The sequence below is a fragment of the Cavia porcellus genome, unplaced genomic scaffold (assembly GCF_034190915.1).
Source record: "Cavia porcellus strain 051 isolate PalLab524CR breed Dunkin Hartley unplaced genomic scaffold, mCavPor4.1 scaffold_9, whole genome shotgun sequence".
NCBI lineage: Eukaryota > Metazoa > Chordata > Mammalia > Rodentia > Caviidae > Cavia > Cavia porcellus.
In genome coordinates this window covers 44,681,547-44,695,136 of record NW_026947492.1, presented here as the reverse complement: position 1 = coordinate 44,695,136, position 13,590 = coordinate 44,681,547, and positions in this window count along the sequence as shown.

Here is a 13,590-nt window from a genome sequence, read left to right as displayed (position 1 = left end):
TTTTGAGGACCCATTTAAGGAGTCATTATTAATAACACAGCACTTTAAAAAATTTCTGCTCTAACTTATAAGATAAAATATAAGTATATTCTGGATCATCTGAAGACCATCTGAAGCCTATGCACTATGTTGGAAATTCAGTATTTAGTTTGTATCCTGAAAAATGCTATAACAAGGAAGAGTTTTTAGTTATAGCACATTAGTAAAGATCTGTATGTAACTAATTAACTTCGTCATTTGAAGTCCAAACATAATTGTCAATATACTGATGGATAAATTGAAAAGTGTTAAGATAAAAATCATTCTTAGCAAATTAAGATATCACACAGCCATGTTAAACTAAAAGTAGTCTTTCCTTTAAAAGAATCAGTACAGTTTTCTCTTGAAAAGTAATTTAATATTGTTAATATTAATTTTGTTTTGTATTTTGGTAATATGAAATATGAGGTAAAAACAAAATTATACTTAATGTGTGTATGCTCATCACACACATGACATAGATCTAACTTTAATTTCTTTTTCTTTTTGAGACAGGGTCTCACTATGTAGTTAATTCTGGCCTTGAACTTACAAAAATCCTCTTGATTCAGCCTCCCAAATGCTGGAACCATAAGCATGTTGCCATCACATCTGGCCCAACTTTAATGTCACATACATATAATAAGTTAATATAATCTCTCACATTTAGTTAAAATTTTAAAGTCACAAAATTAAGCAAGCATTTGTTCAAAAATATAATGATTCTTTGTAATTTTATTAGCTTAATCAGCAAATTTTAAATGAGGGTCTACTATCATTTTTATTTGACTCAAATAAATTGACTTGAATTATTTTAATATTTTGAAATTGAGGTACATTGTCTAATCCATGTTAAATTTGCAGCCACATTGCCAAAACTTTGGTAGAGTTGCTATGTAGTCCTCATTGCATGAAGACAGTTACGTGTAGTGCATACTTATTTCTGAATTCAGTTACATAATTTGCAAATTGGTAACCAAAAAGAAGATTGAAGTTTAATTTAATTTCAAAATTCAATTGCATCTAAAAATTCATAATAATTATTACATCTGGATGGAACATTGTAATGAAAAGGATTGGGTGTAGGGGAGCATAAAACACATTTGCAAGATGCAAAGTTATGATTAATGGAGTAAATGCTTGTTACTGGAACATTATAAGTTTTTAAAGCATCAACCAAGTAATTTATAGTATTTAGTTAGAAAACAAATACACAGTAAGATAAACCTGAGTCTTGTTTTGTCATAGAGATATTTGAAAAATGATTTCTGGTAACACTTCAGGCAATGCAATAAAAGAGTGAAGAAACTGCCAAATCTCTTGGAACAGATCAGATAGTATTCAAAGCTAGGATGGTTGGTGTGATAATTCATACATCATGAAAATCTATCCCTTAGATGCTGAGCATCTAACTTTCAAAGGCTTCCAGCTGACTGAAACTGTTGGCTTCCAGGGATACATAAGTCTCATAAGGGGAAAAGGAAACTGAACTTAAGTACGAATGTAATGTAGATAAAATCTTGATATTGTTTGATGTGTCAAACATTATACAGTGAATCTTAAATGTGCTAAAACAGCTAGGATCATAAGCATAGAGTATAAAAAGCAATATTTCTCGTATGAAACTATATATACATGAAAGTGATCCAGAGAAATTTTTAGCTCTGAAGTATTGAGAACATTCCTATATTTACCAGGAGAAAAAAAATCTGTGTAACATAGACAATGTGGAAAAAGCCTGTATATTAGAAATTACTTTTGCCCCCCAAAAGCAGTAATGTCAACCATGGAATGGTAATTCCAACAATGACAGAGGAAGCTAGAGAAGAGTTAGAGAGAGGTTGATAGGGAGATGCTCAAAGAAAGGAGTGAAATGAACTAGCAGTCTCCAATACTTTGAAGTCCAATTGAGGAAGAGCCATCAAAAAAGAGGCCTAAATACATAGGCAGAGAGAAGAGAGAAAATTCTACAGAATACTGTGCCAAGGAATGGAAACAAAGGTAGTATTTCAAGAAGTTGGAAGTGATCAAATCTGAAAAGTGCTGCTGCTGAAATGCAAAACAGGAGAGATTTGAAATATGTCCATTGAATTAGTTGCAGGGGGTTAACTGAAGTAGAAGGAAAGCAGTTTTTCATGTAATAGTGAGACAGGTTACACTGGTCAGGGACGTTAATGGCAAAAAATATGGAGACTAAACTTATTTTGTCTTTTTGAGACAGGGTGTTCCTATGCAGTTCAGGCTGTCCTTGAGCTCACTGTGTAGCCCAGGTTGGTCTTGAACTTGCAATGATGCTCCGGCCTCAGCTTCCTGAGTGCTGGGATTACAGGCATGTACCACCATTCCTGGAAATTTTTGACAAGTCTATGCAAACAATATAGGCAGGCATCCTTGGTGGTGAGATGTTTTTTTAAATGACTGCTTTAGACTAATTCAGAGACAAAGTTATAGGGTAATAGAGCAATTCATTGTAGTTTAAGCTGTAAACTATGACTTAGTGTATTATGACACTAATTTAGTGAGTTGTTAACAGCATTAATAAAAATGAAAAAATAGCATGCACTATGCATAGTAAAGTAAGGGTGCATTACAAATTTTTTTGTTTTGATTGTTTGTATTAATTATTGACTTCAAACAGTAAGAAATATACCTTGTATATTTATGCTTGGTACTTAAATATAGTGTATATATATTACATATAATATACATGTATTATATGTATATATTGGGTTGAAATGTTATTTTTTGTTGTAGGTCACAGTAATAAAATACTCTTAAAATAAAAGTATTAAATATTATCAAATTATGGAGAATGCAACTCAGATGGTTTATAGGGAAGTTGGTCTTTAGGACAAGAATAAACACACTTTTTTTTTTTTTGGTCCTGGGAATGAAACTCACAACCTCATGCTTGCCAGGCAGGTGTTATGTTGCTAAACTATATTCCTGGCCCAAACACACTGTATTTTATAGAGCATAGGAGGTGAAGACTGGTACCACTGCTGGTGACTAGCAGATTTGGCAGCAGAATATGGAAGGTACTCTTTTCTGATGACTTTGGTTAAGCACAAGCACTCAATATTAGAGAATAAAGAGTGCAGAGAAGGTAATAAAATGTAACAATGGAGAACATTTGAAATGGCTTTATAGAATTTTAACAAATAGTTTTATCAAATAATTTTATCAAGTTAGTGTTGATTGTAAATTAATCAGTTTATTTAAAAATGTTCACCTGTCTGAGTATAGACACAGGGAGAGGACATGTGGATCATTTCATTTTATTTGGAGACTAAAAGAACTAATTGATCAGGGAGGAACATCTAGTGAATTACAAGGAAACATTGTATTCAAATGAGACTTTACTTTATAGGTGTAAATTTTCTATACACAAAGACTCATGTACTGTTTTTGAGCTTCATGTTATTTCTGTGACCTCAGCTCAAAATCTATATCCCAAGGAGGGATGTGTTGAGGTGGTATATTCTAGTGTCCTCCAGTTCTCTTTATTGGTTGTTCTAGAATGTGTCATTTAAATTCTGCATATTTGTCAGTTTTCCAGTATTTTCTGTTATGGGTTTCTATTTTAATTCTATGGCAGTAGGACTAGATTCTTGGTATGATTTAAATCTTCATAAATTTGTTAAGATTTGTTTTGTGACCTGTTCTGGAGAATGTTCTATGTACATTTGAGAAGAATGTATTGTATGGTATGATTGGGCCAGTGTTCTATATTATCTGTTAGGTCCACTTGGTCTACATAGTGTTGTTAAAGTGTGAACCAAACAAATGAACAAAGAAAGTATATGGAATTTTTTTTTGGGGGGGGGGGAATAGGATAATGAAGCTAAATGCTCAGAGAGCTTGGAGAGCATTTGGAGTTGATATTCTTGAGCTTGAAAATGAAGATTTTTCTTAAGAGAATGAAATGTTTATGATTTTGGAAATAGAGAAATTTTCAGTAATAAGTTGAAAGGGATTGGAGGAATTGATATGAGATACAATTAATGATGAAGCCTGGGAATCATCAATACATGATAGATTATCAGTGTGGGCACTAAGTTTTTAAGATGATGCCAAGTATAGAAAAGTAGAGGAATTCACTAAGGTAAGTAATAAAAATACTCAGATAAATGAACAGGATATTGGTAAATGAAAATAAGGAATAAGACTGGATGAACTTTTGTGGAGCAAGAAAATAGTGATAACTCTAGAACTACTTCTAACCCATGAGCTACCTAAGGTAAGAATATTACCCAAGAATACTCATTCTAGATTCAAACTGCCTGCGTTACTGACTTCATATCTCTGTATATCCATAACACTGATAAATTTACTTACTTGCTCTGTATTTCAGTGTAATATCTCTAAAATGTGGGTAAAATTACCTGTTATGGCATTACAGTTATAATAATTGAATGAATGCATTTATGCAGTTTTATTAATGAAATGAATTTATGTACAGCATTGTCACAGTACTGTACATTGGAAGTACACAATAAATGTTAATTATTTTTAATTTATAATCTAGAATGTTTAAGAATGGGTTCTATTTGAGAGAGATGCAGAAAATTATTTAGTTGTTCATTCCTTTCTTTCTTTTTTAAGTAAAGAAAACATTTGGAAAAGCTGATAGGGTTACAAAGACTTGACAATTTTATAAGGAGTGTTCCAGCATTCATAGAAGAAAGGTTTTATAGGGAAAAGAGGAATGAATGGGATGATGGTTCAGGGAAATGATGCACTGAGAATTATAGTAATGAGGCTAAACACAGGGAAACTTAAAGAAGTTATATCTTAATAGAACAGTTGCCACAATGTCACCCTATTCACATAGACTGTGCACAAAAGCTGCAATAAAAATGAGAGATTTGAGGAATGTAGTAAAATTTTGTCCCAAATATCTGTTTGAGTAAAGAAGAGGATTTGGTCTTGCAGAATTCATACATATGTGGTCTGAAGACAGGTCTTGTAGGTGTAGATTAGGTGAGCAACTTCTTTTACTTCTGCTGTCAATAGATACATTGAAAACAATCATGAGCTCCAACTGTGAATAAATAAAAACAAGTCACCTGGTGTTTATTGGAAGTGGGAAGGAAGGTAGATTTAACATGGTTAAATTATATACATAGTTCAATATACCTCCTCCTTACTCTGCTAATAGTTCTTTCTTAATTCTGTCAAGGTTGTTGTCTTTAGTGATTTTCTTTCTCTTCTTTAATATAGTGCATCCAGTGCATGGAAAGCTGTCATTGTTAAATAAAAGTCTTCCTTTCCTTTCAATTTGGTGCATTTACGTTACTTGAAAATTATTTATTTCCATGTAATATGTTGAATTGTTTTGCTTTATGAAAATATATGCTTAAAAAAACTAAAACTAGAGGTTCCATTAACCCTTCTTAGTATCTTCCTGAAATAGTTAAAAACATCATACCACAGTGATATATTCACACCCATGTTTATAGCAGCACAGCTTGTAATATGCATATCTTGGAAACAGCCCATAGGCCCATCAACTGGTGAATGGTTTTTTTATACAGTGGAGTACTACTCTGGGAAAATTTCTACTCTGAGAAATTTCTAGATAAATGAATGCACCTTGAGAATCTACTTTTAAATGAAAGAAATTGGACATACATGTGTAAGTACCATTATTTCTCTGATGTGAGAAACCAAGAATGTAAATAAGGCCCAATATGTATAATAGATATTGGAAAATTAGAAGAAAACATTAAATGTAAATCAGAACAAGGGAAAAGGCAGTGGGGAGAAAGGAAGGGGCAAGAAAAATAGAAATAGAAAAAGTAGAAACAAAGCTTTTGCAAATGAGGGCAAGAGGGGTTGAAGGGAGCAGAGAGAATGGGATAAGAGAAGCAAGATATGTCATGTACAGGTAGAAATTTCCTTTGGTGAATATTGTCATCATGCATAGCTAAAATGTTTCCATAAGTTAAACAATTTTCTATGAGAAAGGAAAAATGTATTTCTGTTAAATACCTATGAATTGGTTAATTCGCCATTTTGAATGTTTTCTTGTGTTATAAAAAATGAAATCATGAGGAGTCACCAAATACAAACTAATGATTTTGTTGTACAATAGTATAAACATTTGTTTCTAAATTTAGAATTACTACTCTGACACTTTACAAAGTTTGTTCATTTTATTAAGTTCTGAGAATATTTGGTTCACTGAGAATGCTGCACTTGGAAAAAGACAGAGAAAATGTGACAAGTTACTGATGCTTTCCTTACTAAATTGGCATCTGCCCTATGACAGCCCTCTTGATTTCTTCTCAGAGCTCTCAAAATGAATTGAAAGTAGCTTCAGGGAAAGATCTAGCATCTTCATGAAGTATTCGGAACACATACCATTTATTCCTTCTGGGAGTATAATCAAATGGTCAACTGAAAACCTTTTTTTCAGTGCAAATGCATAAACATTTTCAGAAAACTCAATTTTCATAATAATAACAATATAGTATCTTCATATAGGGATTTGCTTGATAGTCCCAAGAGATTGCAGGTATGTTTTTAATACCAATATCCCACCTAGTATTTTTGTTAAGCATCAGTTAAGATTATTACTTTTAATTTAGTTTATGAAAGAATTTTAAAGAAAGTGACAATTCATATCTCCTGCCTGCCTTTCCTATTGCTTTTCCATCTGTGTTATTGCGGGGAGACTTAATCTGAGCATTATTAAAATCCCAGTTTACATTCCATATATGGTCTAATTTTCCCCCATATATTCTTAGTCAATATCTCTGTCTCCTAAGATTCAGATTCATTTGTTTTCCTGATATAACCACTCAAAAATGCCAAATATGTCTTAGACTACTAAGTGCAACAGCAAGTTTATGATTTTCCTTAGTCACAAAATCTTTTTATAATTTTTATTTTAAAGAGAATAAAACTAAACAAAATAAAACAATAAAGCCAATTAAAACAAAGCAGTGTAAGTGATACAGGACTTCAAAGCAAGATAATAGGAACTCAACAATGATTATCATTATACCTCTTGCTGTCTTCAAAATAGCTGCCCATAACTTCAAACATAGTAAAAATCAAACAAAACAGAACAAAATAGAACTATAGAAGCAATGACAAATCAATAAAGGACTTTAAAACAAGATGATAGTAAATCCAAAATGGCTACCATAATATATCTTGTTGTCTTTGAAATTGCTGTCCATACCATCAGATATATTAAAGATAGACTTCAGGACTTCAAAGCAATATAATAGGAAATTAACAATGGCCTCAAAAGGAGATTCCTCCTAGGTGGTAGACTGTGTGTTGTCCTGTTAATAGATGATCAGACTACCAGCTTTAGGCCTCAAAGTCAGTGAAATACTGAACACTAGAGGCATTATGTTGTATTTTACCCCAATAGCTGTCATTGCAGCCTGTGTTTCTCAGGATCTGCTGATTGCTTAAGGCGAGGGAGCAGGGGGGACCTTGCTTCTTCTTGTCTTCCAGCTCATGCTCCAGAAAGGGCTGACATCTGGATCTCCCCCTAGCAATCAAGCATGGTGCTGGCTTGCAGGATGGGCTTGTGTTCTTCTTAGCTTCTTATTTTTTCCTCTGTTGTCTGTGAATGGTGCTGACTCATGGAAAAGGCTGGCATCTTGATCCCCCTCCAGCAGCCCCTGCATGGTGCCAGCTCACAGAAAGAGCTTGGCTTCATGTTGACTTTTCTCCTCTGCAGGGCCCAAGTGACACCAAATTCTCTTATTCACAAATTTAAAGTTTTTTTCCTTATACCATTTAGCACTACTGTGTGTTTACCTTGTATTTTAAAGCATACGTTGATACCAAGATTAGGTATTATGTCCTTCAAATGATGCATGGATAAAAGAATGGTATCTATACATAATGAATACCACTTGTCTATAAAGAAGGTTAAACCTCAGGCATTAGTGGGAAAATGGAAACATTAAAAAAAATACTAAGTGAAAAGAAATGCTTACATTTGTTTAAATGCTATATGATTTCTCCCATTTGAATAATCCAAAGTACAAATAAAGAGCAAAATAAAAAATTGATGAAATAAAATAGATTATTTACGAATGGAAAGGGAACTAACAGATCTATTATTGGGTGAGGGAAACATAAAGTTATTAAAAAGCATCATATACATGTACCAGATATTCACAGTGAAAGCAATCATTTTATGTCCTGAAGATGAATTGAAAAATAATAATAATGAGCAGGAGGACAAGTGATTTAAAGACAGCCAAAAGATTTGGGGGGGGAAGGAAGAGGAATAAAAAGAATCAAGGTACATGAAGTACATGTACCTACTCCCTAAGATACATGTAAATATGTACTGCAAATACATACTAACAAAATTTAAAAAAATAAAGCACAAGTTCTAGTGTTTCTCTTCATTATTTCTATCCATTCCTTGAGAGAAACCAGTTAGATCTACTTTAAAAATGTAGAACCAGTGCCAGGTCCTCTCTGTCTTTATAACCTTATAAAGATAGAGAATTCATCCCTTTTCAGATTATTTCAGTATCCCTAACTGCAATGCCTTCAATTTTTGTTAACTTTTTATTTCCCAGAGAGTGAATCCCCAATTATTTTCTCTAGTAAAAATCTAAGGCAGGGCCCTCACAGAGCCTGGCTTGGGTCACACAGACATCTAGATCCAGGTGCTAAACAAGAAGGAAATGTTGTGCTCAGTAGCCAAGAAGAGATAAGTGGAGTTCTGGCTCAAGTAGGGTCAGTCCCTGACAAATCACAAGGACCAAGAGAAGGGAAAGATCAATTCCAGAAGGAGCATCAAGGCATTATTTCCACGGGAAAGGAAAATGGATATTGGGAAAACAAAAATAGTACATGTTCATCTCTTCTATTTGTGTCTTCTGGTATAGTCTCAATTTTATTTCTTCAAATTTGTATTACACTCTTTACCTTAAATATAATGTTATTTTGAGGTGGGGACTCAGATAAAAGTGCACAAGGATGGAGTCCTGTTGATGGGGACATAAGCACAGTCAGTGTTTTCTTCCCTCTCTCCTCTCACTCTCCCCCTCCATCTCCCTCCCCCAGTTTTTCTGTCTCTTTCTCTGCCATGAGAGGATATAGTTAAATGATAAGGCAGATGGAAGGCTCTTTTCAGGAACCTAATCAGCCTATTGGCACGCTGATCTTGGGTTCCCAGATTCCAGCACTATGAGAAATAAGTGCCTGTTGCTTAAGATACTCAGTCCATGGTATGTTGTTATCACAACCAAAGCATGCAAAGACACCTTCTATACTACAGTCCCACACATTAGAGAGTAGACTTAATCTTAAAACTTAAATCTTATCATGACACTTTAAAAAACCCTTATTTATAGTTTTTATGGTATTTAGGATACATTTCAAACATCTTTTAACTGCTAAAATGATTTATAAGACCTGGAACTGCCAACCTTCAGTCTTATCTCATGCCATTTTTTCCTTCATCCCTAACACTCTTAAGTGAAAGTATTTTTTAATAGCAAAAATATTTCTCTACTTTAGGATATTCATACTTGCTGTATTCTCCGCCTATTCTTTGTAACCTGTTACTTCTTTGTCTCTCATGTATCACCTCAAATGTCATTTCTCCAGAGAGACTTTCTCTGCCTACCTACACTTGCATGACAATGTTTTTTGCTACAGCCCTTATTGTTTTCTGATTTGTTTATCACTAGCTCTGAACATTAGTTATTATCACTTTTCTTTCAAAGTGGAATACAAGTATCACGTCTTATTCATTATAAACTCAGATTCTTCCATAATCTCTCTATGTCAGTGTAGAAAAGATGTTTCTGTCATTTGGAGAGAAAAGTGATCAGAATATTATCTACATAAACACAGATGCTGAGATTTAAATAGATGTTGGTATTTTAAAGGATTCTTATATGAGCTGGTGACACACATGTGCCGAAGAGTGGTTGCTCATAATGGCTTTCTGATGTGTCTTCTGTATTTTCAGGTCTTGGAGAAAGAAAGATTGTTACATACAAAGGCTTGGCAGCTTGGGCCCACTGCCTAAATATCTATATATTTGGTTTTTAATCATGCAAAAATTTCATTGCTTTTTCATTTGGAAGCTGCACATTAAAAGAAATGACTTTAGACCATCTAATAAGAGATGTAAAAATTTTCCAATAAAAATATGCCTATTTGATGAACTGCACAATTTCTTTAGCACTAAACATTTTGTAACTAAGACATTTGTACATGTAAAATAGTTAGAGCTTATTTTTTTCTAAAAACCCAATAGGTAGATATATAGATAGTTGTGTGAAGTGAGAAAGTGAGCCACAAACTCAATGTTAATTATAAAGATACTATTGTACATCAACGCATATTACTCAGAATATTAGAGTTTTATTTTTTAGAGAGTAACATAGATGTAAATAGGAATAGAACAATAAGAAGTGAATGACTTATTTTTATAATCTAGGATGACAAATACAAAAATAGTTACTAAGGATGGTTTAATCCATTGAGGATGGATTCTGTAAATGCCTCATAGAATATCTTCTGGGAAATAAGTGCTCTATAATATGTTACCGCATTTATTACTGGTTTAGTTTCTACCAGTTTTACATAAATTTGAATTTTAGTTTATATTTTATAATATATTTGTTATGGTTTGTGTCTGGATGTCTCCCTTAAGCTTCATGCAGGCATGGTTTGGGGTCCAGGGGCTGGAGGCAGCTAAATCTAAAGTTTGTAATTACTTCAGGGTCTAATGCCGGGATTAAGGGTGTGAGTGCCGCACTCATACTTGGCCAAGTAGCCTGCCTATAATATAAGGGAAAGAGGCTTGCTTCCCTTCCATTTATTGTCCTTTTTCTGTTTTCTGCTGCTTTAAGCTGTTGTCCCTCTGGCATGTGCTATCCTGCCTTGAAACCATTCAGTTATGGACTGAAACCTCCACAAACTGTGAGCTACATAAACTTTTCCTCCTGTAGCTTGTGGGTTTTGAGTATTTTGTCTCGACAATGAGATAAGCAACTAAGAAAGATTTCAAAAATATTTTATAGCTGTTTTCAGTTTTGTACTTAATCTTTTTTTGTAGCTATAACATTTGTTGACAAAGGCAAGGACATATTTTATGGCAAGGAACTGTAACTTTATTTTAATCAAACAGTAGTGATCAAATATCCCTGCTCATACTACATAGTGCTTTTTAAAAATTACATGGCCCCAATAATTGATGTCTCTAATTACTTGGCAAAGGATCACATTTCTAGTATATGTATTCATGCAGGATTTTATCCTCCTGTTGTAAGCTTACTCGGTTTTGGCCATAAGGTCAACTGTCAACTAAATTTTCTTGCATATCCTTTATATTTATACTTTTTGCTTTGTTTCATAAAGTTTTTTTGATCTTTTTTTTAAAATCTTTTTTATCGGTACTGGGGATCGAACTCACGACTGCTTGCTTGCAAGGCAGACGCTTATGCCACTGAGCTAAATCCCCAGCCCCAGTGTTTCATAAAGTTTTGAAAAGAAAATGATTTTATGGGTACATCTTAGATATATGTAATGAGCATCATATGTGCACGGTATATACCTGTACAAGATATAACTTGATTTTTTTCATCCCCCTATCCTCACTTCAAGTTCTCTTCCCCTCCTTATTTACAAAATCTTTGTTTCCATTTTCCTTCTTTTCTCATTTTTAAAACTTTTTCCTTTCTTTCTCCTTCCTCACTCTCTTCTTCCCCCTTCCATTTGAACATTTTTTCCTATTTCACAATACCTATTATACACTTTGGTTATTTATACTTTCAGTTTCTGACATCAGAAAAACAATGTGATACTGACACGTGTGTTCAATTTATTTCACTCAAGAACATGGCCTCAAGATGCATCCATTTATATAGGAATGTCACAAACGTATTCATTATGGCAGAGTATTACGCCAATGTATATAAAATACTGTAAGCTTGAGGTTCTATATTAGGTTGTTTATTTGAGCCTACTCTATTTTCCTGAATGGGTACCCATTGCAATAAATTTCCCTCATGAGAATGCTTTCATTGTGTCGCATAAATTCTGGTATATTGTGTTGGCATTATTGTTTAATTGTAGAAACTGTTTCAGTTTTTCTTTAACTTCATTTGTGACCTATTGGTTTTCAGGATGGTGTTATCTAATTTCTATGTATCTATGAAATTCTTGTGGTTTCTTTTGCCTCTGAATCACTGTGGTTTCCTGTAGTGCAGCAGTTATCACATTTGCCTCTTTTGCCATTGATTTCCAAATGCATTTCACTATCATCTGATAATATGTATGGGATAACTTCAGTTCCTTCCATTTACTTAAGCATGTTCTACGAGCTTGTATGTAGTCTATTTTGGAGAGTATGCCACAGCTCAGAATAATACATATTTTGATGTAGGATGGAATCCTTTGTAGGCATCTCCTAAGTCCATTTGTTCAAAGGTTTGGCTCTGTTTTAACATTTCATTGTTCATTCTTTGTATAGTTGATCTGTCTCTTTGTGGCAGTAGGGTATTAAGGCCCCCAATACAAGTATATTAGTGCTTATGTGATTTTTCATACACATTAATATTTGTTTTATATAGTTAAGTATATTGGTACTTTGCATATATATGATTGTTATCTCTACCTCTTAGATTGTTCCCTTTACAAAGATATAATGATCTATTTTGTTTCTCTTATTCTTGACCTGTAATTCACTTTGTCTACAAATAGAATAGATACTCCTGCTTTTTTATGCATTCCTGTTTTATAAAGTATTATTTTTCATCATATGACCTTAATTCTATGAGTTTTTAAAAGTGTGTTTCTTGTATACAACATATTGTTGGATTCTGCTTTTTGATCCATTGTGTCAGTCTGTTTCTTTTGATTGAACTGAGACTGTTAAAATTAATGGTTTTACTAATCCTTGTCATGTTACCTGTTAGTGCTCCCACTCACTTGTTTGCCTTGCATGAGGGATTCATTCTGTAGGGGTTCATAGAGATGTGTCCTTGTTATCCCTTTCTATAATGTCATTCAGAACATTTTGGAGTGCTGATTTGGTGTTCATGAATTTCCTCAGATGTTCTTTGTCATGGAAGTATATTTTTCTTCATCAATTTTAAAAGATAGTTTTGTAGGGTACAGCAATCTGAATTGGAAGTAGTTTTCTTTTAGGAAGTAGTCTTCTTTCTTGAGAAGTTTGCTGTGTAGATGATTTGTTTCTTTCCTCAAACAGCTTTTAGTGGTCTGTTCTTGCTTTGAATTTCTGGAATCTTGACTATTACATGCCTTACTCTAGATTATTTTTCACCATGGCCAGTTGTGGTTCCATATGCCTCATTTCTGTGGGTATCAAATTCTTTTTTCCTACTATGAAAATTTTTCTGCCATGATGTCTGTTAACAGGTTTTTAAAAAATATAGTTTGCTCTATCTCCTGCTTTTTCAGTGATTCTGATCAATCTTGTTTTATTCTTCTTTGCATTAACTAAGAGCTGATGCATTGATTTTTTCATTGCCCCTCACTATTTTTAAGAAGTCTGTCTTTTCATGATTGCTAAGCAAATCCTGTTTTCTGTGTCTGAGATTCTGT